This window comes from Numida meleagris, chromosome 5 (genome assembly GCF_002078875.1).
Source record: "Numida meleagris isolate 19003 breed g44 Domestic line chromosome 5, NumMel1.0, whole genome shotgun sequence".
In the NCBI taxonomy this organism is placed as follows: domain Eukaryota; kingdom Metazoa; phylum Chordata; class Aves; order Galliformes; family Numididae; genus Numida; species Numida meleagris.
In genome coordinates this window covers 13,511,865-13,539,827 of record NC_034413.1, presented here as the reverse complement: position 1 = coordinate 13,539,827, position 27,963 = coordinate 13,511,865, and the positions used below count along the sequence as shown (strand labels likewise).

The window sequence follows — 27,963 nt, the reverse complement described above, 5'->3', positions numbered from 1 at the left end:
GATACACATTTAATGGTGCTTGTAAAGGACTGATGTCTGCAGGCAGGGAGTGGGCAGGAGGACGGGATCCCAGCAGCCAGCAGTGTCCTCTCATAGCTGTCCTTATCACTACAGCTGGACGAGCCACAGACGATGAGAAGGAGGAAGAGGCCAATAAATCAAGCATGATCCCCTTCCCCTCTCGCTGGGTCCCTTTCCTGCGGAAGGCAGGGAGGCATCCATCCCATCTTTACGGGAAGCAGGGCCCCACTCTGGCCCCGCAGCCAGGCCGGGAAAGGGGAATGGGTCCCACACAGCCCCATTGCTGCCATCCCAACCAACTGCAAGCCATGACAGCAGAGAGCTCTGTCCCCTCTGGGGACATCAGCTTATGGCCCTCTTGGGGACCCCACAGAGGAGGGATGACCACAGCAGGGTTGTCCGAGGGCTCAGCCCCGGGGGCATCAGGGCCAGGAGCATGGCTGAACAATACCATTCCTAAAAGCCCAGCATTTAAATGGGATCCTCAGAGCCATTTCTCATTCCCTGTAACGTAATCCACTTGGCTGTTTATTCCCAGTACAACTGCTGGAATCAACATTGTCAGCTTTTCCCCTGACAACTTGCTTACTTTCCACTAAACAAACTTCCCTTGAGAAGAGAAGCTGCTCTCCCCTATCCTCTTTCCCTCGCTGCTTCAAAGCCCTCGAGCATTGCTCGCATTTTTTTGCAGAACCCGCGGAGCAGAGGTGCTACCTGGTTATCAGCTCCGCTCTTACCCTTTCCAAGTGTGTTTACAGGAGGGTTCATGAGGGTTTAGCAACAACTCTCCGGGAAGGAGAGAGCAATTTCATTGTCATATTACCTAAGGAACTATTTTAATGTCCTTTAACTCCCTCTGAATGTGTGCAGAGCAACTTCATAATTGTTATGAAGTTTAATCTTTTATTTCATAGACATCGTCTGAGAACATGGGCTCTAGACAGCTAAGCATAATATTTAACTGGAACTCTACTAACTTGTGTAAATATTTCCCTTCCCCGTGATGGATCTGGTGTTTGGGGTGGGCAGAGGGTTGTACATCTGTTGCAGAAGGGCATTCCTTACCTTCCAGATCCAATCAGGCAGAGTTTGCTTGAGGACTTCTTTTTGTTCTGCACGTTTCTGTGCAGTGCCGGAGGGAGTCCCCGATGGAAGGGCTGAGCATGCAGGGATGGATTGTCCAGGGATCCCCAAAAAGAAGCCCCTTGGTCTCATGCAGTGCATGCTCTGCTCTGAGTGTGGCTCTGCAGACCTGCTGCAGTGTAAGCCAGGATGCACTCAGCAGTTGCACACAGTCCCCAGCGTGCTCCCAGCCACCAGGCAGGCTGTGTGCCTGCACTGGGAGTTCGGCTGCTCCCAGCAGCAGGTACCTCCCAGGTAAGAGTGTCTTAAAATGCAATGTGTTTTCTGCGCTAAGACGCAACTGAGACTGAGTGAAAGCAGGCAGGCTTTCTGGCTCTTGCTCCTCCAGGAACACATGTTGCGCTCTGGCTTAGGCCACTTCAATTCCTCTAGATAAGCATGAGCTCTCCTCTGCTCCTGTCTGCAGCTTTCTCTTGCATCTTGCATTTGTTTTCTGTATGTGATCTCTGCAGGCTTACCACACCTGCCTCCCTGAGATGAGTGATAGCCTTTGATCTGTGACAGTGCTCTTCAAATGCTGTATAACATTTTGAGGCTTATTAATCTTCACTGCTTCCCCATGCTGCTGGGAGATAGGTATCTCGTTTCACACGTCAGCATCTCCTGTGCTTGTGGGGCAACTGTGATGGAGCGGGAGGACACATGGAGCTGCCTGCCCTATGGAAACCACTGGTGGGATGGGAGAGAATGGTGGATCCTGCCCTAGGCCACACAAATTGGTTTCGGCGCTGTTATTAAGTAAATTCCATTAAGCCTAATGGAAGGGGGAATTGCTCAGGAGGTCAACAGGCATACATGAGAAACTGTCCCCTCCTGCATGTGCATGAAGTGTTAAGTGTAACTGAGCTTCCCAAGGTACAAGGATGGACCATAAATAGTGCATTTGCCTTCAGGAGTTCCCATCTTGAGGAAACAAAACAATGCCTCCCTCCTTCTAAACAGCAGAAAAATGTCTCCTCTTTCTGCTCAGCCTTCTGCTTGTGGCTGCAAAGCAGATTGCTTGCTGCACCAGCAGCTCTGTGATGACAGCCCTCCAGGCTGTCCTACCACAACACATCCACATCAGAAAGACAGAGAACAACCGCAGGGTGGGTGTTGGGAACCCCCCCATCACCCTGTGGGATGCAACCCCCAAAAGCAGAGATGGAGGAAAGGGCCCTTGTGCAATTGTGTTCCCAGCCCCACTGAGAGACCTGGGAGACTCAGTGGAGGCTACTGGGAATAGAGGTGAGAGCTATAGGAGAGTGCCTTTCACCGTCTGTTTCCAAGTTGCAATCGAGTGTTTCACACTGGCATCCAATTAGGCCTGTTAAGGCCATTAGCTAACCCAAACCCTGCCATAAGAGAAGCTGTGAGCCGCATGGAAGGTTTTTCTTGGACAGAGCAGTTTTGGAGATATCAGCAGCCAGGTAGAAACCCTCTCTGTAATCAGTAAGATTGCCCGAGGGGGGTAGTGATGGAGGGGGGTGAGGATGCATGCACCCATTTTTCTCAACAAAAAAATACAGTGTGCGTGGAATGGCATGGAGCAGAAGTGAGGACAGCGTGTCTTCATGAAGCTTTGCAAACAAGAAGCTGACTTGCAGAAGTATGGTTTTCTCCTCTCTTCAATAATGGTGAGAATTTTACTTGCTCTTTGGCAGGGAATCTTGTGGCTCAGGTTGAGCATGTGGGATACGTGTCTTTCCTGCACTTGCGGACCTCCCCTGGTGGCCAGCAGTTCTGTGCATCCTGATGAACGCTGTGGTGCTGGGAGATGGTGATCCTCAAGGAGAATATGTGTGTAGGGTAGAGACCCTGGTGCTGGTGGGGGCGTGCTTTGGGGCTGCCTTAGCAGGGTGTGGGTTGGACACGTTTTTGCTGCCCATGCAGAATGCTCAGTTCATTTTGCTGGTATTTCCCAGGTATATACTTCTACCCCTAATTACAACCAGGTTTCACTGAGGACCTGTAGGGCTGGAGGGGGGCATCTTGTGAGAAAGACTTAGGATCAAGCTGTCTGCCCTCCCCTCCATCGTAGACCGTTACATTATTCATGTTATCCACTGCGTCACAAAAAAATAAATCTGAAAAGGACCTCAAGAGGGCATCTTCTAGCCTTTTCCATGACAAGTCAGAGGTACCTGGGCCCTGCTTGGGGAGGGGTGGCTGGGGAGAGGCGGCATTGCTGATCTGACCAGCTGGTACAGTCAGAGCAACTGGCACACCTCTGGGGGCTCAGAACCTTCATTGGTGCTGACACAGGAGAAGCAGCATTCAAAGCTACTGGAAAACTATTTCCCTGGGTTCCTCTCACTGACTGGCCCAGCACACTGAGGTACTGGTGGAGGAGTCATGCCCTCGGGAAGAGGGTGGCAGTGTTATTAGCCCCCGTGGGGAAGAGAGGGAGAATCTAAATGCTGTGAAACACTGTGGGATTTTCCTGAGGAAGGATCGGGAAAGCTGCAATATGCCATAGAAATGCTATCTGCATTGAGCCTGTAGATAACGACCAGCAGAGCTGCATAGTCCCTTTTTGAGATGGTTTGCAGGTGTCTTTTGAGATGTCAGCATCCGAACCACAGGGATGGTGCTGGCAAACACACACTGTAAAAACATTCCCTTGTAACTAAGTGGTTCTGTGTCTTTATCAGCTGTTTATATGAGCTCATTCTGAAGCGAAGTGGATGTTTGTTTTTGCTACGCGGCTTTCTGAGGGCATTTGGCTGAAATACATGATGTCCCAGGGCACGTTTGTGTAAAGCCAGCAGGCTGCAGGAGCCCAGGGGCTGGGCACCAGCATTGCACTGCTCTCTGGGACATCATCATTAACAGACCTAAACAACGTGGCTTTATCTTTGTTCTCACACCTCCTGCGATATGGAGTCCATCCCCTGCTCAGCAGTCAGCCCTAGGGTGCAGCTATCATGGTGAGGCCGGGGTTTCTACAATCTCTTGGCTCAGTTTAAGCCCATTACACCATGTCCTCTCCCTCAGGATGGGGGGAGCAGCTTACAGTGCTCCTTTCCTCTGCAGAAATCTTTTGCATGTTTGAGGTTTGTTATTGTGTTTCCGCTAAGACTTTTGTGCTCAGCACCGAACAACTGGCTTTCTTCTGCTCTTTTCTCATGGCCATGTTATTTTCAAGTTGAATGACACATGTGTGGTTGATGCTGCCTCTTGAGGTCCCTTTCAGCACTCTACATTTTTTTTTTTTTTGTGACTCTGTGTTTTGCTGTCTTCCCTTGGGCTCTCCCACTTGGTCTGGGCTTCTTTGAAACGTGTTTCCTCAAAATGAGACCAGTGCTGTAGCTGAGCTCTTTCTTGACTGAGAAGAGCAGCAGGATTATTTCATGTATCTTTGCGTGACACTCCTGTCTGCATACCCCTGTGCAGCCATGGGCTTTTTTGGCACGGTATTGCTTGTTCATGTCTGCATTTTTGTGTACAGTTTCCCAACCAGCTGTGCATTCCCCGTATGGAATTTCATCTAGACTCTATGTCCCTAATTTGCTAATTAAGATGTTCGACAGAACTCGAGCTGAAGCCTTGTGAAAGTAAAGGTATATAACATCTGTTGCCCCTATCTCATGTATGAGACCTTTTTGCTACGTCAAAGAGAAAGTGAGTTGACTTCACATGATGTGCCTATTGCTTCCAGCCCTCCCTTGCAGATGGACTGTTTGATTTGTTTCAGCGTTTTTTCCAGGAATTGAAGTTATGTCAACTGGCCTGCAACTTCCTTGATTTTTCAACCTGCTGAACACAGCCACTATATTTGCCCTTTTCCAGTCTTCTGAAACCTCATTTGTCTGCCAGAAATTCTTAGAGATAGTTGCCGATGGGCCGTGGGCCCATTTAGAGACATCAAACTTAAATAATCTTTGTTCTGCTCATACACTACAATAACTCACAGTCCTACCCTGCTGCTTTTAACTGTGTGGTCTTGGTTATTCTTCTTCACGAAGTCTGAACCAACAAATGCAGGGAATCATTTCGGCTTCAGCCGTGCGTGCAGCTCTGCAAGCTGCTGGCTCTCGTGAAATGCCTTTCTTGTGTCCCGATTTATACCTCCTTGCTTCCTGAGACAGCTGCAAGCCAACCCCCGGGGATGGCCGCCTTCTCTTACCCTAATTAGCAGTTTTACAACTCATTGTGTGCTGACGGCGTGTGTGTGTGAGAGAGGTCAGGGAGGGGAATCTCTTTCTCAGGTGACACTTTCTAGTCTGTTAAGCAACACTTTGGCTTTCTCATTATCTGATTTGGCCATTTCTTTTGTAACTGTGGGGAATATGGCTTCTTACGGCAAATTTAGAATTTATTAAATTTAATTCACCATCCTATTTAATGAGTCTCATAAGGGAAAATATTTTACAAATTGTGTATCTTAGAATCAACAATTATATGTATGTTATAACATGTAATGTCATTACCAGAACAGCTAGCTCTGGGTGCCGTGTAGAGAATAAAGAAAACCCATAAACCTAACAGAAAACAGATTGTGGTGGGAGGGGGAGGGCTGACACGCACTAACAGCTTCGGGAGGGCTTGTGGCATTCAGTGGCATAAACCCGTCTATTAACCTTTTCTCCCCATGTAGGAGGTGACGAACTCTCTGGTCTGCCCCTTCCCACTAATGACGTTATCAAATGTCTCCTTGTTGCTGCTTGGGAGCCTTGCTGTGCGTGGTTTCTCTGAGCGCTTGTCTCTCCCTGCACTCATCTGTACCAGTCTGGTGGAGCTCCCACCTCTTCATATGCAAGTCGTTTAGTTTGCGATTTGATCGGAACCAACCCCAAGGAGCCTCCTTTCTTGTCCCCTTCCCGTCTTCTCTCTGTTTTTCCCTCCATGCATTCCAGGAACTCAGTGCAAGGCTGTGGCTGATGTCTTCCTTCCCCAGCCAGTGTGTGGGCAGTTAAAGGTCCCTAATTACTAGTGGGATCTAATCTCCCTGATCATATAGCCTGGAGCAGAACTCTTCTTGTAGCTCCTCCTGTCTTCTGGCCTTGCTGGACAGACCTCCACCCTGCTGATATGAGCTCTGTGTTGTTCTCCCGTACGTGTATTATCTTGCACTTGGCTGCATTAAGGCACACACTGTTGGCCTGTGGCCATGCAGCCATACAAATCAGATCGCAGGGTAAGCGCGCTCTGTTTTCTCTGTTATTTACTAACCTGCTTGTCATATCTGCCTGACAGGATTTTATGCTTATCTAAATGATAAAATACTGAGTTGTGGGATTGGAAGCAGGCTATCAGTGTTTTTGTCCTGTTGGCCACTCTTCTCCATCTAGTTATGCCAAATTATTCTTACTAATGCGAGTTCTTAAATCATGTTGTAACACCAGTTAGATGGGACTTGATTCTATACGACACGTGTTGGCTGGTAATTAGCTGAAACATGAATATGATGAATTATTGCTGGGTTCTCATATTAGCTTTTAATTGCTTTGTGTGGGTCCGATGCCAGGCTGCCTGCCTGCAGCTCCCCAGGTCAGACAAACCTGCTAAGCACTGGTGTGGGGTTAGCACTCTCCTACCCGTCTAGAATTACTTGGCATTCCAAGATTTATTAAAAATTAGTGTCAACAGGTCAGAGATCCCATTACTGCACTCAGAGGTGCAAATTATCCGGGATGGGTGACTTACCAGTGCTTATCTAAAGCAGATGTTATTTAACACAACTCTTGGTTATTAATAAACTCAAGTACATCATCGTCTTATTAGTTCATCATCGTATCTCTTTCCCTAAAACAAAGTACATGTACATTGGTCATTCCAAAACTAATGCCTCCTAACTCTGGAAGCTGTGATTTTTTTTTTTCCTCTTCATATCTTTATAATGTTACCAGTTTTCTACTCTTTGTAATTCCCATTTGGTCCATGTATTTTCAGCCTTATGGTTGTGGCTTAATCTGTTTGCTCTTTTTGCTGTCTATACCACTGCATGGTTTCCATCCGGAATTCCCTGTGCTCATGGTGCTGGAATACATTTCTTTTGGCAGTCTAAAACACTTAAATAGTTGTTTGTTCGGTATTTCTGACCCAATCATTTACTTTATAATTTTTCTCAGCCTGGAGAAGCTGAAGTACTGTGTGTATTCCTGGCTGGGACTGCATTCCATTTGCCCAGCTTCACCAGTTTTTCTCAATGCACGTTTGGAGACGTGTCTATATGAACAGTCTGTGTGTGGCTAGTCCTCTGTAATTTAAAGAAGTATTTCCTAGCAAACAATGACATGGCAACAAATGGCTCTGCAGTCGGAGGAGGATCGCCAGGTTCAGCCACCATCCCAGCATATTTTCTCCTCGTGAAAAATAGCAGAACCAGTATTTATGTGCTGCTGGAATGCTCACAGCCGGGAATTAGGGCTGCGTGGCTGTGAGGCGGTTGCCTCCTCTGTGTTGTACAGGATGCATCTGACAGCCCCGTGCTCTGCGGCTGGGCTGGGTCATGGGGAAAACAGGAGAAGGGAGTGGGGCTCCTGTCTGCGCTGCTCGGCAGGGGCACTGCCTGCTGGTGGGAACGCGCCTGGATCCCAGGGTCTGCTCTCCGGCTGCTTGCGCTAACCCTTTTTCCATCTGTCCGCTTGCTCATTATTTACTGCTTGCTCTTGCCTCTGTTCATTAGTGGCTCCTGACGGTGCTGGTCTGGGATGGGGCAGCCTCGTGGGTGTCTGGAGGGATGCATATTCTGCCTGTGTTCCTCTTTGTGGGGACAGCAGCCTGTGGCACGCACTGATAATTGAATTCTTTAATGCTTTTCCAAGCTGAGGAAAGGATCAAAATCCTGGAAATGACAGGTTCTTCAAGTCCCACACCGGGGATGGGTATGCCAGGGATGGGAGACGTGTGTAGAAATGCACAGTTGAGTGGGGTGGGAGAATAGCGAGGCTGCAAGGTGTTCAGACAGAACCTTGGGTCTCTTTTTCCTTTGTTAACATTTATACTGGGTTGCTCTGCCAAGAGACACAATCACTGACTTTCTTGAAGAAATGAGAGACTCCATGAATTTAAATAGGTTTTTTTGATCAAGAAGGTGGCGAAAACAGTGTTTTTTGTAAGAGAAACTGAAGCCAATTCAACTATAATTCTATTAACTAATTAGGGTGGCCCTAGAAATGGGGCTGAGACTCACAGTCCTTTTTTCTTCTCTTTGCTGGGGCACTCCAAGAGCCGGATCACCTGGGGAAAGCATGTTTAAGAAATACCAGATGGTCTCTGCGATGCTCCAGCTGTGGACAATCACTCCCAGCCAGGCAATCTGCCTTGCTGTCGAAGCCCTCTAAAACTGTGCTGCCCATTTGTCATGCTTCTCCAATTGCAGCGCTCTGGATAGCTTCTTTTTTTCTTGTCTGGCTCTTCCTTTCCAGTTTTTATCACCCACCCCCTCCATGAGCTAATGTAGTAACATCCCTTCATTGGCTATAAATCCATTGAAGAGCCATATATAAAATATTACTTTGTTAGGAAGATTGGGGAACATCTGTTTTTTTACCCATAAGAGTCAGTCTCTACTTGTCTCGTATGACGATGTGACTATTTATATATTTGTAAAGCAAAAAGAGAGAGAAAGATGGGAATCCTTGGGAAAAAAAAAAGAGTGGAGCCTCTAAGTGGAGGAAACCAATTCAGCTCTGGGATTAGTTGGGAGGCTAATAGGAGGGGAAGAAGGCAGAGGGGACGCAGTCCAATAAGTTGTTTAGATGTCTGACACAGTAACTGTTGTACCAAATGCAGAAGGGCCTTCTAGAAACCTTTTGATGTTGTATAACTGTTCCTTGGCATTCTCTGGCGCACACACACCCACAGCCTTTCTGAGTGGGTGAGTCTTTATACACTGTTTAATATGTAGAAAAGGAATCTGGGCACGGTGACAGTCCTTAGTTCAGTAGGAGGCTGTAACCATGGGTGTGTATGTCTGTAGCAGCAGAAGTGGGAATTGTACCTCTGGAGGCTTTGCCTTTAGATGAGTGTACCAGGATGTGGACTGCTCCTTGCCCGACCTTGCCACTACTGCCTGGCAGAGCAGCTCCCTTCTGTGCACCTATTCGGAATGTTCCAGGATTCTATGGTTTTGGGTGATCCTGTGTGGAGCCAGGAGTCAGACTTGAAGATTCCTGAGATGTCCCTTTCACAGAATCATAGAATGGCTTGGGTTGGCAGGGACCTCAAAGATCATACTTTCAACTTGGGATGTTCCATGATTCTTCATGTGTGGTGTGACTCTGTGTATGTGGCACTTAACTGATGTTGGGGATGCTGTTGTCTGTGAGCATGCATCTGGGGAAGGCTGGTGCCGGGTGCTCCAAAGGTAGTGCTGCTGTGACAGTAGGGTGCTGGCATGCATCAGGCCTACTTGGCAGCACACTGTGAGGTTTGGTGGTACAGGGCCTCATGGGGATGCTGTCCCAAGCAGCCAAACAGCCTTGGGGCTCTCTGTGTTTATGCTGCTGTTTTAAAATGGTAAGGTATGAAATAGACATCAGTGCTCTAACACCTGCTGTGTCTTTGCACTCTCCGTGCCAAAGCCTTCAGTTATCTTGTATTTTGTGTCAGCAGCCTGGTGGGAAAGCTGCTGCCTGCCTCTTGCTCTCCTGTGGTTAACAAGCTCCAAGTCTGGGAGTGGCACCTGAGCCTTACAGATGTCCACGTGCTTTGATACTGGACGTGAGTTTGGACTTAAAAGATTGAAGAGTACAGGCTCTATTTGTAAGGTGGAAGTGGCTGATAAAAGAGTTGGGGATCAGATGTGGATAATGGAAAAAGGAGCTGCTTCCAACAGCTGGGTGGGCAGGAGCAGAGCAATAGCCAGGAGTTCAGGCTCTGTTGCTCTCTGTGCCCAAAGGGAGCCCTGGAAGAGATGGTGGGAAGCTTTAATTTTGGAGACGACTCAGGTGAGGCAGTGTTGGCACCATGTCCAGTTTTCCTGTTCATTTTACAGAAGAAAAGATGCTGTCAAGTCTGAAAATATTCAGAAAAGAGCAATAAATGTGACTAAATCCTGGAAATAAAGAGTTATAGGCAAGATTCTTGTAAGATTAATCTCCTTATTTTGTCCAAGGGAAAATTAGAAGTAACTTGATCATAGCGTGCAAGTACCAACAAGGGGAAGAACGAGCTTGCAGCAAATAGCTTGAAATGTTAGCAAGGAAAGGCACAAAGAGAACCTGTGATTTAAAACCCACCACAGGACAACCCTGGGCTAATAATGTGCAGATTTATAATGCTGAAAATAAATGTTGGAACACTTCTACCTAGGTATGAGGTGAATTAACAATCAGTCACCCTTAAATCAAGGCTTTTGCTGAAACTGTTTCAGATGGAAGTTATGGATTTGGCGTGGTAATTATTAGGTTAGGTCCTCTAACCTCTATCAAGCAGGAAGCAAAACTACGTTATATTAATGGCGCTTTCCATCCTTATAATCTGAACCAACATGTAACGTGAGCGTGCCAGCTAAAGAGCTGATTGCAGCGATTCATTGCTCCTTGAAACCCAGCTGAACTCATTAGCCTTCACTTGTAATTTGGCCAAATGGGCCCTTCACCCTGGGGGGAGCTCAGACCATGGGTTTGTCCTGGCTAAGCCATGGTGGTCCCCAGAAATGAGCTGAGCAAGACAGTGCATAGTCTTCATCTTGCCATCATGTCCTTCCCTGAAACGAGATCCAGAGACCAACCAGCTGCAATGCAAGGACTTCCCAGGAGGGACCTGTGTTTGATACAGTAGACTTTATTTTCTTCCTTTATTTTAAAGCTTGTTCATTCCCTAGAAAAAGATTTAGCAGATATTTCATTGAGTAAATGTGGTAGAGCTACTTCTGAACCCTGGTGTCCAAAAGTCCATTTAAGATCTTGCTGTATATAAATTCCCAGATCTAGGGTTTTGTCACAGAAATCTTCATTTGATAGAACGCCACAAATTCAAGTTTCAGAAATTATCCTCTTGAGCCATCTCTGTGGTGTTTGGCACCAAGACAAGCCATTAGTCAATCCTGAAATAGTCATCAGGCAGAGAAACAGCTTATTTTATATACTGTTTCTTAGAGAGTTAAATATTTCCACATATTCAAGCTCTGATTGGAGTCTTGAATCCTTTCCAAATGTTCAACCTGTAAAGATATTTGAGAAGCCCAGGACTTCGACTCTTTCCAAAAAATGATAGATTTCACTTGAATTTTCACAAATGGAAAACCACAACTCCCCATAGCTGCAAAGAAGCAGCTGTCATACCAGGTATGGGGTATGAGAAAACACTTTCTAAAAGCTTCAGGGACTTCCCATTATCTGGAAGATTTTAGTGCTCTTAAAATTTGTGAAGAAAATAATGTATTTTTTTTCTCAGGCAGAGTGTTGCCTCGGATAATCGGCTGCACCTGTTTGGAAGCAGCACTTTGCCTTGTTCCTTATGCAGGCTGTTGCGCATGTTTTTGTTAATTTTTCCTAGAAACCCAAGTGTCAACAAATCAGACAATGCACAGAATCGCTAATTGTTTCTGAAGCTCTTTGCAATGGGATGTCTGCAGTTTTCCAGTTCAGAAATGGGGACAGATTTAGGCAATAGTAGAGGGCTGGCTACAGGAAGGGTAAATCCTGGGGGGATATTCAGCACAGATACGCAAGATGGGAATTTGGGAAGTGAGGGGTTAAGTCATGATGATGTCAGCTGTTGTTCTGCAGCTAGAATAATAGTGCTAGGATAATTCTGATGTTGGGTCTTCTGCTTTTATTGACTGATAGGTTGCCAAAGTATTGTTCCAAATTGGTAAATGATTCCTATTTATAGGACAGGTGTCTACTGATGTCCCGAGTTTGGTCTGTTCTGTAATCCCAGATCCTGTTTCTGATCTGTTTAATAATGTGTGACAGAAGATGACAGGAAACTTACAGACCAAATGGGGCTGGGAACGTTTTGAGCTGAGCTCTGCCCAGTGGAGAGGGCTGCTTTTTGCACAGGGTGTCTTTTCATGAGGGATTTGCCCTTCTTAAATTCATTTTTGGACTTTTTCTTCTTGAAACACATCATTGTTTGACCCATTTACATGCAGCCCAAGTGCTGCTGAGCATGCCAGCCTCCTCCAGCACTGACTCAAGAGGAAGATATAATACCTTCTTGCACATCTCTTCTAATGTTTGTGGGAAAAACGGTGTTCTTTCTGTAGTTAGAGAGTGCCTTTTTCAAACATCAGTAAAATGTGGCTTAAGGTGGTAACAAGGAGTTCTGAGCATGCAGAAGGGTGATGCCTTCACAGGTGTGGGGTGGAGCAGGGCAGGGATGCGTTGCTGGGAGCAGCCACATATCTAATCTTGGCTGTGCAAATGAACCCTCATGTTACCACCAACATCTACATTAAATAGGCTTAGGTTACACATTTGTATCGATCAATGGGTTGGATCATTTACAATTATATGACTGACAAAATGACTGTGGCTTGTTAGGAGCAGCTTGCTCGTGCTGAGGATACTGTCACGCCAGGAAAGGAACTGGGTCTGGGAGGGGAGAGGAAGGGTCCATGGGAACGGAATGGGAGTTTTGGCTCCTCTTCAAGGTGTTCTGTAGTCCTCTTGACTGGCTGGTGTGAGTTGTTAGGTTTGTGTTATTTCTGGAAGTCCCTTGGGGCTGGGAGTGACTCCTTCCTCTGTGTGAAGACAGCCCAGTTTTGTCCCAGCAGAGTTTGTCCCCAAGTGGTGCTGAGCACTGGTCCTTTCCAGGTAGGAAGCACGAGGAGAAGCTGCTGTGCTGTTCTGGAATGCCACTGACTTTCTACTACCCACATCTCCTGAGCTAGTCTGGTGCTCACATGGCCATCTGTCCAAGTTTCCTCAGATCTGTCTTATGTCCAAACAGATTTGAGGGATTCAAGTGTCTATGGGTCTTAAAGTCTGCGCGTTGCGTGTACAGAAACTCTGGACTGCCACACGTCTGGGAAGTCCAGATGTGTCCCCATATGTGGGAGTCCTGACTGGCTGCCAAACATCTGCAAATGTAAGGAATGCCCACATACATAGCAGCTTTGAGCTGCTTGTCTGGGAATTGATTATGCGTTCTTGGGCTTGGACCCTCTTGGGGAGTGTTGGATGGACCAACTGTGCGTGTGCTGTACAATTGCTCCTAGTGCACCTGAAGGAAATGCAAGATCTCAAAGAGAAGCTGGTCCATATGTGTCCAAGCCCAGCACATCCCAAAAGGGATTAGGTTTTCTGCTCTATACAGACATGCATATTTGAAGATCCCAAGCAGCATGTGCAAGTCCTTCATGTTCCCTTCTGAACTGTGAGTGTGCTCAATCAGGATCAGTAGGAAGGCACTCCATGTCATGGCTTCTTAGGATCAGGATCTCAGTCTTTAGCAACAGAATGGAGAAGGGGAGGAGGCTGAACAGCTTTCTCACCTAGATGTGAGCAAATTTGTTGTTTTTCCACATTGTGCTTTTCTCTGCTGGATGATGTCCCTTGGCTCCCCGAACTGTGGCTGGGGGATGGGCTGCCAGTTCCCGGAGCTGCACTTCTGGGGTTCCCTTGTCCTCCCACAGAACAGATTTGTTTTGGCATTTGCTCTTGTGCACACGTTCTCCCTGGTGAATTCCAGGCTGCCTTGGTGAGAGCTGCCTCACTTGTCATTTAATTATCTCACCTCTGAACTAGGACCTTGCTGCTTCCCTCGCTGCCTTGGCAATATCTCATTTCTCTTTATTCTTTTATTTAGCTTTCCCTACATTTTTCGCACATTCTGTAGATTCTCCTGCATTCTGAGTGTCTTATGTTTTCATGCCTCCTTTTATCTTTCTATTCATCTATCCCAGTATAGACAACAGAAATGCTAAGTCCACATAATCTGTAGAAAGCATGAACCGGCTTGTTAGACATTTTCCAAACATTACACTTCATGGAAATATTTTCCTGTAAGATGTAGAAATGAACCAGCTGTCTCTCCTGGGCTGTTCCTGTGCAGGCTCTCCTGCTCTCTGAATTTACAGCACCATCCCTTGGACAAGTGACCAATGGCCAACTTCAGGCAGCTGTATTTATGATGTGCCGGGCGCTGGTGAGGACGGTGGTGTGTTTATGCGAGTTGGTCTGTGCTGTGTGATTAACGTACCATGAGAGACCCGCGGTAATGTTTCCAGAGCTGGGAGCATTTTGGCAACGCTGTTGTCACTAGGAAATGTGGTGCAGGTCATGGCTGAGGGCTCACTGCAGTCTATCTCCAACCAAAACCCCACGTGGGCATGATCCAGATGCCCTCTCCCAATGTAATCGCTTATTCTGTGTGATGTATCATTTCGGTGCTGTGCTGAAGATGTATTGATTGCTGAGGGTAATTATTTCTTGGTTACTGCGGGCATTTTGGGGGGAGTTTAACGTATCAGTGAGTTTTCTGAGCTGGGATGCTGGATCAGGAGAAAAAGAACAAAAACAGTGAACATGGTAAAAATGCTTGGGATGTAGCAATCAGCCCTTATCGTACAGCCTCTGTGTGGAAGAAGAGGAAGCCAGGCTCTTTGAGTGGAAGCGTGAGCATCAGTGTTGGTGTCAGCTGGTGGACAATGGGCTCCTGAGCAGATGATGGAAGAGGAGAGAAATAGTTATGTTCTTGTGCTATCATTGCCATAGTGAGCAAGTGGAGAAGGAGGACCAGAAACTGAAGGTTGATGTCTCTCCAATGTTCTACTGGAAATGGGCAACCAGATACTTGTAGATTGTATTCCAAGCTGAGGTTATGTCTTCAGAGCATGTTCTGGTAGAGGATTTCTGGCTACAACCCATCCTCAACCTGAATGACCAGATTATACTACAGGGAAGAAACAGCAAATCTTCTAAATTTCAGGCACTTGTTGGCTGTGCATCCATCATCCTACCCTCTTACAGCTTTCCACGTCATAACTCAGTGCTTTTAGCTTTGACCTAGGTAGGATTGAGCAGAACTGCTCTAACCCCTCAGCACTGCCCACCGAGAAGCCCAGTGCCTATGTGTGGGCAGGATGGGCACTCTGCTCCCATGGGAGAGCCAGACCCTTGTAGATATGCCAAGATTTCCTTCTTGTCTAATGACCTGTCTGAGGCAAGGCTTCAAATAACTGAGGAGCAGGCTGTGTCAGGATGCAGTGCAGGTGTATTGAGTGTGGACAAGTGGTTGCATTGCCTGTAGATTCAATGTTGTCCCACATTCATGTATCCAGTGGTGTCTGAGCAAAGTTTGTCAGTGTGTTTTGCTGGGTAGCCTGCAGGACTTTTCATATCTTTGCCAAGTGATGATCTATTGTATCACTCTTCTGAGCGTGATGCAGCACTTGGCACAGCAGCCCTGTAGATTTTGCCCTTGTAAAGGCTCCAGAGTTACTCCCTGTCATGTGACTGTGCCCAGAGGGGGGGTTGTTTGAGGGCTACCCACACTATGAATTTTTGAAGGAAAACATCAGGTCCCTTACCAGTACCAAATGCTTCAAAATGTGCTGTTCATGTGCACCCTCCAACTCCCTTCTCTGCCATGGAATCCCTTGGCTAATTAGGGTGTAAGGAAATGAAGGATGTCGTGGATGTCCCACCTCTGGAGATGCTCAAGGTCAGGCTGGATGGGACTCTGAGCACCTGATGGAGATGTAGGTGGTCCTGTTCATTGCAGGGGAGCTGAAAAGGATGGTCCTTAAAGGTCCTTTGCAACTCAAACGATTCTGTGATGCTGGAGATGTAGCACCCTATTCAGCTTTGAATTCCTGTAGTGCAGGGCTGGTCTGACCAGGAACTGTGGCTACTTATGTGTCCCTGCAAAGAGGTGGCACCAACTAAGGACAGATTTCATACTGGGGTTGAAAATGGGTTACAGACATCATATTTCTCCTTTCTTTCACTTGAAGAATACGTTACTGGATTTGAACAAAACCACTGTCTTCTGTTATTTAAGAAGGTCTGTCAGAACTTCCCTGGTCTTGAACTCATTTTTTTTGAATGAGGAGGAAAAAAAAATTGAAGAAAATTGTCCCAGTATATGGCTAATCTTAAATGAGTATTTCACCATTAATATTCCAGAGCAATTAGGAATAACACACTTCTGATTATTTGCTTCCAATTTAGTGAAAGGAAAAGTACTTCCTACTGCATCTGTTTCATGAAATTTGTGACTTGACTTATCTGTGTTGGTATCAGAAACATCACATGTGGCACTGTCTTCATGACTCTCTTGCAATTTCCTGGATTGCCTACAATGTCTTTGTAGAAGGAAAGTGTTTTCAACTGCTGGAGATGCTTATGAAAGAGCTAAATTAATCTTTACTCCTGGGCTTTGCAAAATAGGTTAAACCAACATGCAGACCTCATGGATAAGATCAGCCATGCACATAGTGAGGCTACTGAATTAAGAAATAACCGCTGTTTACTGTTTCAGCAGCTTATTGTAATTATCTCTTTATTTTCTGTGCACTTTCTGCCAGGCAAAGATTATCAGAAAATTTAAAATGATTTTAATACTGCAATGTCTGCATTACCGTTTGTGCAAAGCCCAAAGCTTCATTGGGAGCCAAATAATGTGAATGGAGAACAGAACTTGAGGATATATAACACAAAGCACATTAGCATGTTGGAAACTTGTTGGGCACAAGAGTTGTTCTTCAAGACACGGAGCCAACCCCTGTTTCCACTACACTCAGCAAACGTTCACTCGTTCCCCAATGCGTAGTCTGGTATGACTAATGAATTTAGAGTGTTCTGAAAATGTTGGCTTCATCAGACACTTCAAAACATGCAAGTACTTGTACTTTAAATCTTGATACTAAACTGTAACCTCACAATTTTCAATATGCCATGCCCACTGAGGGACTTTCACAGGTTGGGAGTTGGACTTGGTGGCCCTTGTGGGTCCCCTTGAGCTTCTGGTATTGGGGGTTGGCCTCTTCTCTCAAGTAACAGCAATAGGATGAGAGGGAATGGCCTGAAGTTGTGCTGGGGAGGTTCAGGTTGGATATTAGGAAAATTTCCTTCCCCAGAAGAGTGGTGAAGCTCTGGAACAGGCTGCCCAGGGGGGTGGTGAGGCCACTGTCCCTGGGGATGTTCCGAAAACATGGAGATGTGATGTGGTTTGGTGGAGATAGGTTGATGACTGGACTAGGTAATCTTAGTGGTCTTTTTCAACCTTAATGATTCTATGATTCTACTCCTGTGCCAGTGTCATGCTTTGCCCATGCCTGATGGCATGGTGACTCTGAGCTGCGTGACCTGGTGCTGCAGCACTGAGACATCCAAGAAGTATTGGGTGAAAAGTAAAGAACACGTGTAGCCCTGGAAAGAAAAATGTATGCAGAGAGGCTTTGTGCTTTGGCCACAGCTCTTTCTTTGCAGCAGAATGGGGAGCTGGTGGTGAGCCCTGAGACCTGGGGAGCAGGGGACTATGCAGATGTGCTGATGCTCCACAGCTATACCCTGGTGAAGATGTGGCAGAGCACAACCTGCACTGCTCAATGGGAGGCACAGAGGTGAGGGAGGAGTACTCACAGGGCAGTAGTAGAGCAAGTTTGAGATGTCTGGAGCATTTCTGCAGGGGCTGGAGACTAACATCAACCAGCTCCTGGTGGGCAAAGTTCCCCCAGGGAGCATCAGGCTGCTGCCACCTGCACTGAGGCAGTGGTTTGTGTTAGAGTTCTTGTGTGAGCTGAGCAGTGCACGTGCTCAGCCCCTCCTGCAGTGCTCAGTGCAGTGTGGTTTTCCTCAGCATGGCCAAATAGCGTGGGCTTCTATAAATATCACTGGAAAGCGCTCTGGTTCTGTGTGACCTTCCCCCTCTGCTTCACATCTTCTCATTAATCCATTAGGTGAATAACGCTGTTTTGGGAATGGAGCAAATATAGAAGTTGCACAATGAAATGCATTTTTATGCTCAACCAACTTTTTCTTAATATGAAAACAATCACTTGCCATTCATTTCTCATGTCCCATGGAGCATTTGCAGGCCAGCATTGGAACCAGACCGGTAATTTGGTCCTCCTTAATTTTGGCACCTGTAGCTATTTTAGAACAGCAGCCTGTTTGCTGTGGCTTTACTGCTCTGTAACTCAATACCCTTTTAGGACCTTAGTGCTGCCATTAGCAGAAAATTGGCCTCTATTCTGAATAAAACTCTTTATTACGTTTGTTTGTTTAATTTTTATTAGAGGAGGGTTACCCAACAAGCACAGGGGATGCACTTCTTTGAAGGTGCAGGGCAGGGCTGGGAGTCCCTCTGGGAGCAGGAAGGTCTGACTTAAGGTCGTAAAACAGCAACATAGACCTTGCACAAAGTGAATGCTCTGCTGATGTCTGTGAGCATTACAACAGTATGTGATCAAGTAATTAAGAACTATTGGCTTGGCAGGACATTGACTCACTCCTTGCACAGAAATAAGATAGAGGGCTGTGAAAAGAGAGGGAATGTTTACGTGGAGTTCAGGCACTGGTGAGGGATGTGGGAGAACTGGATCCCAACCCGGGTGCTGTCACGAGTTGCTGTGATGCTGGGCAGAGCTTGTCCCCATGTAGACAGCAGGCAATGAGCTGAGCCATCAGCAGCTCTTGGATATCCCCATTCCAACTGAAAAACTCGTTAGTGTTGGTTATTTATCTAAGATATGGATCTGAATAAACACATGTGTGCACAACTGGAGGGAAAGGATGTCAACCTCTTATCAAGTTTTTATCCCAGATTATTTCCTTCTGTATCCACCACCAAGTCTCCCTGTTCTAATGCTGGAGCTCCCGAGCTTTAAGGGCTCTCTGTGTCCAATTAAACAGTAGCATATCTCTGAAATATTAACACATTAAAAGCAATATAGTTCCAGCTAAGAAATCTGATCCTAATTGGCCCTGGAATATTTTATTTTCCAAGCTGAGCTGTGAGCCGTTAAGCTTCCCTTTTTAAGACTAAGCAAACATCATGTTCTTAGCGGAAAGTCAGCCTAAGGAATGGGGAAAAACAGACTTAGCCTATACCTGTCAATCTTTCATTTTTCAGTGTTTTGCCCAGAAACAAGCACGGGAACTAATTGACTTCTATCCCATTCTGTCTCTTTTTCTCTTAACATAGTGACTCAAATTAAAACAAAGATAAAATTCCAGGGGAAGCTGGCATTAATCAGGGTTTGGATTAAATTAAATTAAGTGCTTTTTATTGAACTCAGCAGTATTAGTTATTAAAACCAGAAGGCCTTTCCCAACTAGTGTAAAAAAGCAAACAATGACTCATACTGTGGCATAGATTTTATTGGGAAATTAAAACGCTCATTCTCTCTTATTCTTTCCTCTTTTTCTTTTTTTTTTCCCCCCTAACTTCAGACAGGCACATGTAAACAAGAGGGGGGAGCAGAGGGCCTGGTGATCCCATGCATGCTATGAGTGCTGGAACTGAGGTAGCAGTGGTGAAATCATCCATCAAAGAGTGGTTGGGTTGGGAGAGACCTCAAAGCCCATCCCTTTCCAATCCCCTGCAGAGGGCTGGGTTGCCAACCCCTAGATCAGGCACTAGATCAGGGCCTCATCCAACCTGGCCTTGAACGCCTCTAGGGATGGGGCACCCAGGAGCATGGGATTGGTGTGTGGGCAGGGCACAGCTTAGGAAAACACTCTCTATAGAATATGAGGATAAACCAGTCTGCACATAGCTGTTCTTGACATAGGGGTTGGGTTGTGTCCCAGGAGAAGGAACACAGCCAGCACAATCTGTTTCCCAGGAAGGGAGGGCTGGGTAATTATGAACTGATTGTTTTGACTTTGATAATGAGGAAGATGCTAAAGAAAATTATGAGCTAATTTAAAAGCCCTTTGAGGATAAGATGACAAGAAACATCAGTCTAACCTAGACCAGTCAAGAGAAAATTTGTTTTCTCTGTTGACATCCATTGATCTAGGGAGGTAATAGTAACGGTGATATATTTCAACTGTGAGGCAGTATTTGTCTCATAAGCAAACCAAGGACGGTTGGTTTGGATGAAATTGCTACAAAGTGGATGAAAAAACATATTCCAAGAATAACTACAGTTAGTTTTCTGTCAAAGTAGAAAGAAAAATTGTGTAGGAAGCCTGAAGAGCACAACCTAGTATTTTTCGATGGTTCCATTGAGTTATTTCGTTCTTTCTGTTCAGATGGAGTTTAGAGGGGTTTCCAACAAGCTCACCGCCCCTGGTACCTCATACCATGTGTGAAAGGTTTAACTAAGACAACTGAGAAGGGCAGGCAGTGAGTGAGTGTGCCCATTGGCATGGGGTCTGCATGAGATTCTGCATTTCTGGCCTGGATTATGCTGGGGAGATATCTTCCTCCTCCAGCACTGAGGTTGTGCTGAAAAAAAATGGATTTTCCTTTGGGCTTGGGCAGGTTGGTGGCGAGCAACTCCAATATGAATTGCCTTTAGCTAGGCAGGAACGAGACTGGAGCCTTGCTGTGCCTTGCTATTGAGGGGCGTGTCTGTCCAAAAGCCGTCTTTATGTATCTGCTTGCACCACGGTGCTGTGTGTCCTGGGTGTGTACATCAAGGAGGAAAATGTTTAAGTATCCTCGCCATGCAAGAGCGTGGGGCACCTTACGTCTGGATTTCGTTTGAGGGAATTAAGGGCTGATCCTTCACTGGAATATGAATCAGAACTGATTTAGTCTGTGTTAACTAAAAGAGGGTGTGTGGTGCGGATAGGCTGGAGTTCAGTCTAATGTGGAAAAGTTTGATCCAGAGCTCTGGTTAGTTTAACGCTTGACTGTTCTACCTATTTTAGTTCTGATTCAAAGCTCGGTGTTCCTTCTCGCAGACGGTTGTTTGCATTAGCAAAGGACATGCAACCAGAGAAGGACCTTCGTGCAGAGATTTGCAAGTTCAGAATGAATTGAATGTTGGATTCTGACGTTCCCTCTCTGTGCTGTGAGAGGGACCGGAGTTTTTCCTTCACCCTGCTGCAGTGATGGGGGTGGGAATTAATATCCTGCAACATCGCATCAAATCCCCCGAATGCATTCATAGCACCGGGCTGGTAAGCCGTAGTTTTACAGACTCTTAAAGTCCTAATATACCTCAGATATTTTACATGCTTCAGTAAGTCTATTGTGCTATATTAAATAGATGCTCAGGAAAACTGCTATGATTAGTTTCAGTACCTTTTGATATCTAAATAAACACCGAGTGGATAGGAATATCTATATCAAAGCAAACATTTTCAGAATAGTTCAAAGAAATACAACTGAACTCCTTTAATATCTCCTTCAACGGGAAACCTCCCTCATTACAGCCATTCTTGGCTTCTACGGTCAGAAGGCACTAACAGAAATCTTGTCTGCCTTGCATAATACAGCAAACAAAAATTCTTATTCAGAAACTCCTTCCTAAAACTGCCAACTCCTGGTTGAACCAGAGCAGATTTTAATAAAACTTTCTATTTTTTGCCTTAAAAAGATAACATGTGATGGAGAATCCTCCGCAGCGTAGATAAATTGTTCCGATGATTAACTGCCTTCAGTGTATGTATGTATAAAAGGAGGCTTATTTCTAGTGCATACATTTGTCTTGCTTCATTCTCTGCGTCTAAAAATTGCCCCGGCTTTGATAAATTAAAGTGTAACGTATAATTAAAAAAAAAAAATCTTTTTAACATATTCCGGTGGTTAAGCGGTGATTGACGCACGATCTGTCACTGGAATAAATGGAATAGCTCGGAGTTCTTTGGTGTCTCGCTGCGGAGCAGCTCCACCAGCTTTTCTAGGAGCAAAGCCATCTCCCATTCGTCTGCAGATCTCCCCTTCTTGCAGGCTGTGAGCCCCCAGAACCGCCCTGTGCCCGGCGCTGCCCCTGTGCCATCCCTCAGCCCATCCCGTGGAGCCCGCTCTGTGCGCTGGGAACCTGCTCCGTCACACACATGCCAAGAATTAATTTGGCTTTTCTCTTGCAGCCTTATCTTTTTGCCTCAGTCTACAGCCTCTCTGGCAGGCTTCCTCCTTTTGATGTGCGGGGAAAAAGGCTTTTATTAGTTTTTAAGGCTTTAGTGAGTTGTTTCTTAAAATCTTTCACTTGCTTTATTATGCTTTTACATTTAATTTGCAGCAGTCTATGCATTTTCTGCAGCTTTTTTCTTTCTTTCTTTTTTTTTTTTAAGCAGTCTGAGAGAAAAAAGGCTCCTCCTTACCCTGCGGTGAGGATGTTCGCAGGGCTCTGCTTTTTTTTGCATAAACGCCACAACCCATCCTTTCCCCTCCATGGTCAAAGAGCCAACACCCAGAATTCTCTTCTGCCAAGGGCTGTGGCACCTCTTTCTATTCCAGCCTCAATAGGGGACCCTCTGGGGCAGCGCTATTGGGTGCCAGCAGGCTGGGTGCAGGAGTGCATCCCGGCTGCTTTCTCTGCACTGGAAACTGCTGGAAAGGATGATTTAGTGCAGCACCAGTACGTGGAGGTCACTTCACAAACAAACCTTCCGTCATTAGTTCTGTTCCGCGGGACAGATCGGCCGTGCAGCTCTCTGATGCTGCCTGACACTAATTAACCTTTCAGGAAACCTCTGCAGAAAAAAAAAAAAAAACTCGTGTAATGGACATCAGTCACAGCGATGAGGTGCTGGGCTGCCGACCCCATCGCGGTGCATGGGCAGCAGCCCTCCTTGCTCCCATTCCTCTCCGTAGTGGTGATGCTTAAAGTGAGGCTGGAGCCACTCCCTGTGAGCGAGGCACTTGGCTTAATTTACCTCTGTGTAGTTCCTAATATATAAGTACATATTGCTAATTGCAAATGTAGAAGTACATCTCCTCTATCCTTTCCGAGATAATTATTTCACTGTTCCCTCAGACCTCTCTGCTGGTTTCTGGATTCGTGCATGACATTTGATTACCTTCTCATAGGCGTATCTTACTTAGCTGTAAGTGCTATTAACGGCCATAAAATTATCCAGCCTTGAAGCAAAGTAAAAATGCCAAAAAATCTTCAGACTTTGCGAATCCCTGGGAGCAGGAATCCCACAGCAGGGCTGTTTGTCACGTAGGGACTCATTCCCTGGGGGAAGCCACGTCCCTGAAAACAGAGCTGGCTATAGTCACTGTTTTAAAAAGCTCGCGTGTGAGTGACCTCACGCATCTGGGTCGTTCACGTTGCTTTGTAGCAGGGACGTGAGTGTGCTTTTCTCCATGTCGGGCTTGTTAGTACCACACTGGTGGTCCTATCTCAGTGGGTGATGGAAGAGAGGAGGGTGAGAGCAATGCCAGGTGTCGTGGTGCATCCTTGTTTTGGCTAGTTGTAAATAAAGCCAAACCCAAATGCATGGCATGACCCTGCAGATGGAGCTGCCACACTGCATCTCATCAGGCGGGCAGTGCTTGCTCAGCATTGGGCACGCTGGTGTGTAACTAACTACAGACAGGAGATGTTATATGCTCATCTTATTTCTAAGCATATATAGCAAGGAGTGTTCCTCCCTGTTGCAAGTCAGGTGTGAAAATATCTGTGGATAACTATGATAGAAAGAGGAAAGTTCAGGCCTGTGGATACGTGGGCACTGCTGCAACCCTGCTGGGTAGTGATGTGCACATTCAGGAGAGCTGTATTCTGGGGAGAAAAAGCAAGGTTATATTTTAAATGGGTGATGGATGCAAGCCTTAGGTAGGAATGTAGAGGGGGAAAAAAGGAGGAGCTGGTAGAGATGTTCGTGCAGCACAAAGCCTGTGAGAAGGTGAGGGGATAGGGGATGCTATGTGTGATACAAGCCTCCAAAGCACGCTTAGTGAGAAGTGATGCTTGCTCAGCTGGAAAATGCACTCGCAATTAGATAGTTAGAAGTGAGCCAGGAGCATCACCCACCAGTCCATCCCTCTCAGGGTGCTGGTGCCTCCTGGTGTCTGAAGGAAGTGTTTGCTGAAGCAATGTAGAGGAGCACGCCCTAACTGCTTTGGCTGTACTGATGTTGCTGCTTCCTTGAATTAAAAACCATATAGAGATTAAAATCGCTGCTCCTGATGTTACCATCACAGCCCTGTGTCCCAGGCACCTCCCTGCAGTGCTGAGGAGGGACCCAATGGCTGCTCCATCTCTTACACCCTCTTTATGAGATGTGCACAAAAGCAGCTCGGTATCTATTATTAATTTTTATTGCATGGTGCTTGACCTCTGTTTTGAAAAGAGGGCGGTGCACAGCTCCATTACTCTGATTTCACACCTGTTTCTTGAGTGGCTCCTTTAGAAGGTCCACCAGAGCCCGTAAAACTTTGTGACAGCAGCGTGCTCCTGGTGGCCCCTGGGTCCCAGGCACTCTCCCTCTATCATGGTTCTTATTAAGCAGCTGAGGCAAACCTTTTCCAGGAAAGATGTTTCTCATAACCTGCCAATTCCTGTTACTTGCTTAATGACTAAGTCCTCGCAATTAAGGGGCGGGTTGGCCAGCGTTATGTTGGAAAGTGCTGTGAAACAAAAAGCACACAGAAACGATAACGCAATAACACTCTGGGGCATAGTCTGCGCAGGGAGGGGACAGAGCAGCATGCTCACGGCCTGTCTCACACAGCTCCTAATATGGGATCCTGGGCAGTCTGATCAAGTGGTTGGCAGCCTTGCCCGTGGCAGGGGTTTGGAACTGGATGTTAGTTAATGTTCCCTCCAACCTAAGCCATTCTGTCTGTCTTGTTGCTATATGACATGTGACAACTCTGGAGATCCGATGGTTTTGTCTCCTATCAGCTCTCATTCCCCTGTTAACAATTCTGCTCTACACCATGAAATGAGGGTAATTGGGTGAATTATAAATCACCATCTGCCGTGGGAATTGTGGAACACGTTGTTATTTCAATGCCCATGAACCCCAACTCATACTTGAGGTCTTTGTTTATGTGTTGACAACTGGCGATAGCCTGCTTGTTGGAGCAGCACCACGTCAGAGTGCCCTAGACACACATGTATAATTGCTTAAACCCTGTCCCAGGAAACATCCAATCCTAAACTGAGTGGGCAGCAGTGCAGTAAGTGGGTAGGGCATCTGGTGTATTTGTTTCCCATTTGAAAAATAACAACTAAAAATGTAGGCTTCTCCTGCTCATTGCTACTGAGTAAAACTCAAGTTTTTGAGCCTGGTGGAGGTGCCTGGTGGGCAGCTGGCTTTGGCTATATGAGAAGGTAACCCCAGTGATGTGACAACCTCTTCTGGCCTTCATCAGCACAGAGTTCTTCCAAGAAGCGTTTTCTGTACCTCATTGTGTGAAGCACTGAAATGAACAGGAGCGGTGCGTTGAATGCTGCTGTAAGAGGAAATCTCGGTGTCCTCCAGGACAGCCCTGTGCTGTCTCCGATCTGTTGTCCCCACTCAATTTTCCCTCCCTGAGCTCCCCCCGCCCAGCTCAGGCATGGATCTGCCCCAAATGTGCAACTTGCTGTTTCACCTGAGCACAGGCAGAAGGGGCAGAGGGTGCTCCATGGGGTGCAGCAGCCATTGCACATTGGGCAGCTTAGTGTATCAGAAAGAGGACCAAAAATTTACTTAATTTGTGTTTTCTCAGGAAAAAAAGAAACACAAATATATAACCTCCTGCAGAGTCTCTCAATCTAATGGCTAGAGGCAGAACAGGACCCAGGGGCTAGAAGCCAAAACCAAAAAATTCCAGCTAGGAACAGGACACAAATATTTAGCTGTCTGCATAAACTACCTCAGGTGGGAGGGAGAGAAGGATAAAAAAAATTAAAAGAAAAAAATGGCTTATCTTCTTCATCTTGTAATGCTTTACTTTATATTCAGTCTGGATGCTTTATAGAAAAGATGCTTCGGCCAAATTTGAGTTATTTGGCTCAGCGTGTGGATAAGTGGGTGAAATCCTATAGCGTGTGATGTATGAGGGGTCAGACAAGGTGATGCGATGCTTCTTGGGGCCTTTGAGCCTCAGTGTGGTGGGAAGGCGGGGGCTGGGCAAGGTGTGAGCTGCGGCTCCATCTGTGCTCTCTGGGGCGGCCGCGGGGCTGCGTGCGACCCTACCTCCGGCTCCCCGACCTCAGAGGGGTGCTCCAAAGCGAAGCTAAAGGTTACAGGTTTGGAAGTTGTACATAAAACTGGATTCCTGTGTTCTTCTTTTTGCAGTTCAAGCTATGTGTGATCCAACCCCGCAGATGAGCATGAAATGTTCCATCGTGTTTTCATTATTTGTTTGAAAACGGGAATTGTCAAGATCCCTTTTGCTTTAATTACCTGAGGCTGCAGCACCCTGGAGTGCCTTTTTACGCTCTCCAGAATGTGCCCTTGGGATGGGACGGTCTGAGTGCTGCAGCAGATGCTTTCGGAAGAAAGTTGTTGGCGTGAGCGGCTGAAAATAGCAGCCTGTTTACAAGGCTGGTTTTGCATTATCAGCTGTAGTGCTCCAATAATTAAGGCTGTGAACTTAATTAGCTCAGCACTCCATAATTCTTTCCCCCCTCTCTTGGGGCTCAGCTGCACACAGCTCTGTACTGCCTCAGCGTGTGCTGGGAACATCCTCATCCCAGGGGGCTGTGTGAACGCGGTACCACCATAACTGCCCCGAGTGCCGTGCTCTGATTTAGAGTACACAAGCCCTCCATGGGGCTTTAGAGAGAGCCCATCCCTGCATTATTTGGCTGCTTTTATTAAAACCGTACAGGCAGAAGATCTCGGCTGGAGCATCAGCAGAGCTGAATGATGCCATTGTTACTACTGATTGAAAGGGTGCTTTTGCACTGGCTTGAAACTTGTGTCTGTTTTTAAGTGGAAAATGTTTCTTAACGCTGAATAATGTGGTAACAGTTCTGGCTAGCACTGTCTTTTTGACAGTGAAGCATTGCCATGCACTTGAGAACGGATCGGGACTGCAGCTGGGCTGAGCAGGACCCAGCATCAGGCAGGGGGTGGCCCCAAAATGCCTCTTCCTCATTAACTCCATCTTGGTTTGCCCTGACATGTCCTGGGGATGGGACTGCCCTGCATCTGGGCATTGCTCCCCGTGCATTTCCTGATGCTCGGAGCCAACCCACGCACAGCAAGAAATGTGTTCCCTCTCAAGTGCGTGAGCTCCGGCTGTTCTGAGCATCCCGTGTGTGCGTCCTTCCTGTTTGGACAGACATTTGATACACACACCTCAAGTGAAGAGGGCTGAACATGATTAAAATACACAGTCAGGCCGCAGGCATCCTTTTACGGAACATCCCTCCCAAAGCATATCTGTGGGGTTGCGTGGATATTTAGGGTGAATTACACAAAGCGTTGTGCAATTCTTTCACTGGGTGCAGAGGGACAGATGCAAGGTGCTGGGTGCTGTGCCTGACTGTAGTGTACCTGAGATGTGCTCAGGCACTTTCTATTTCTATGGCATGAAGGAGTCAAACCTTCCTGATTTATTTGGAATTAAAGCTGGTATGTAAGCTGATCAGCTTTATCAAAATACTTGCATTTTTTAAATTCTCTGAACTCCCAGGACAACCCGTGTTCCAATCTATTAACATGTAACATTAACATTTCCCCCTAATTACAGGCTGTGATGAAAGCTTCCCTCCCAGTGGGTGCGTAGCGCTGGAACAAGAGCTGTTTTTGGTGTGCAAGGAGAGCTCTGGAGGCTTCCCTTGGACACATGGATGAGGGTGGTGGCATTCCCAGAGCGTGCTTGGTCCCATCTCGCCATTACTCATTTACAAATCAGAAAACACATTTATTTTACTCTTGAAAACAGTGCTGTCGTAGCTTGGGTGCCTTGAAATGCAAGGTAGGAGCAACGATTCATGCGCTGTTTTTCACGAGCCCTGTTGCTAAATGGGTGAGTGTGACATGGTTGGCAGAACATCAGCAGATGAAGGGAATGCTTTTGTACTTGCTTTTCTCACCCATCTTCATGTTGTGTGGGCTTTTT

General features: G+C 46.5%; 1 protein-coding gene and 1 long non-coding RNA gene across 2 annotated transcripts in view; both read left to right on the top strand.

Annotated features, from left to right (window-relative positions):
- Positions 1–27,963, top strand: part of HPSE2 (heparanase 2 (inactive)) — a 69,973-nt gene that overhangs the window by 769 nt on the left and 41,241 nt on the right. The window lies entirely within an intron of this gene.
- LOC110399797 lies at positions 506–26,686 on the top strand. The gene is made up of 3 exons (XR_002439407.1): positions 506–2,573; positions 2,673–2,780; positions 26,190–26,686. It is a non-coding gene; the product is annotated as an uncharacterized LOC110399797 (long non-coding RNA).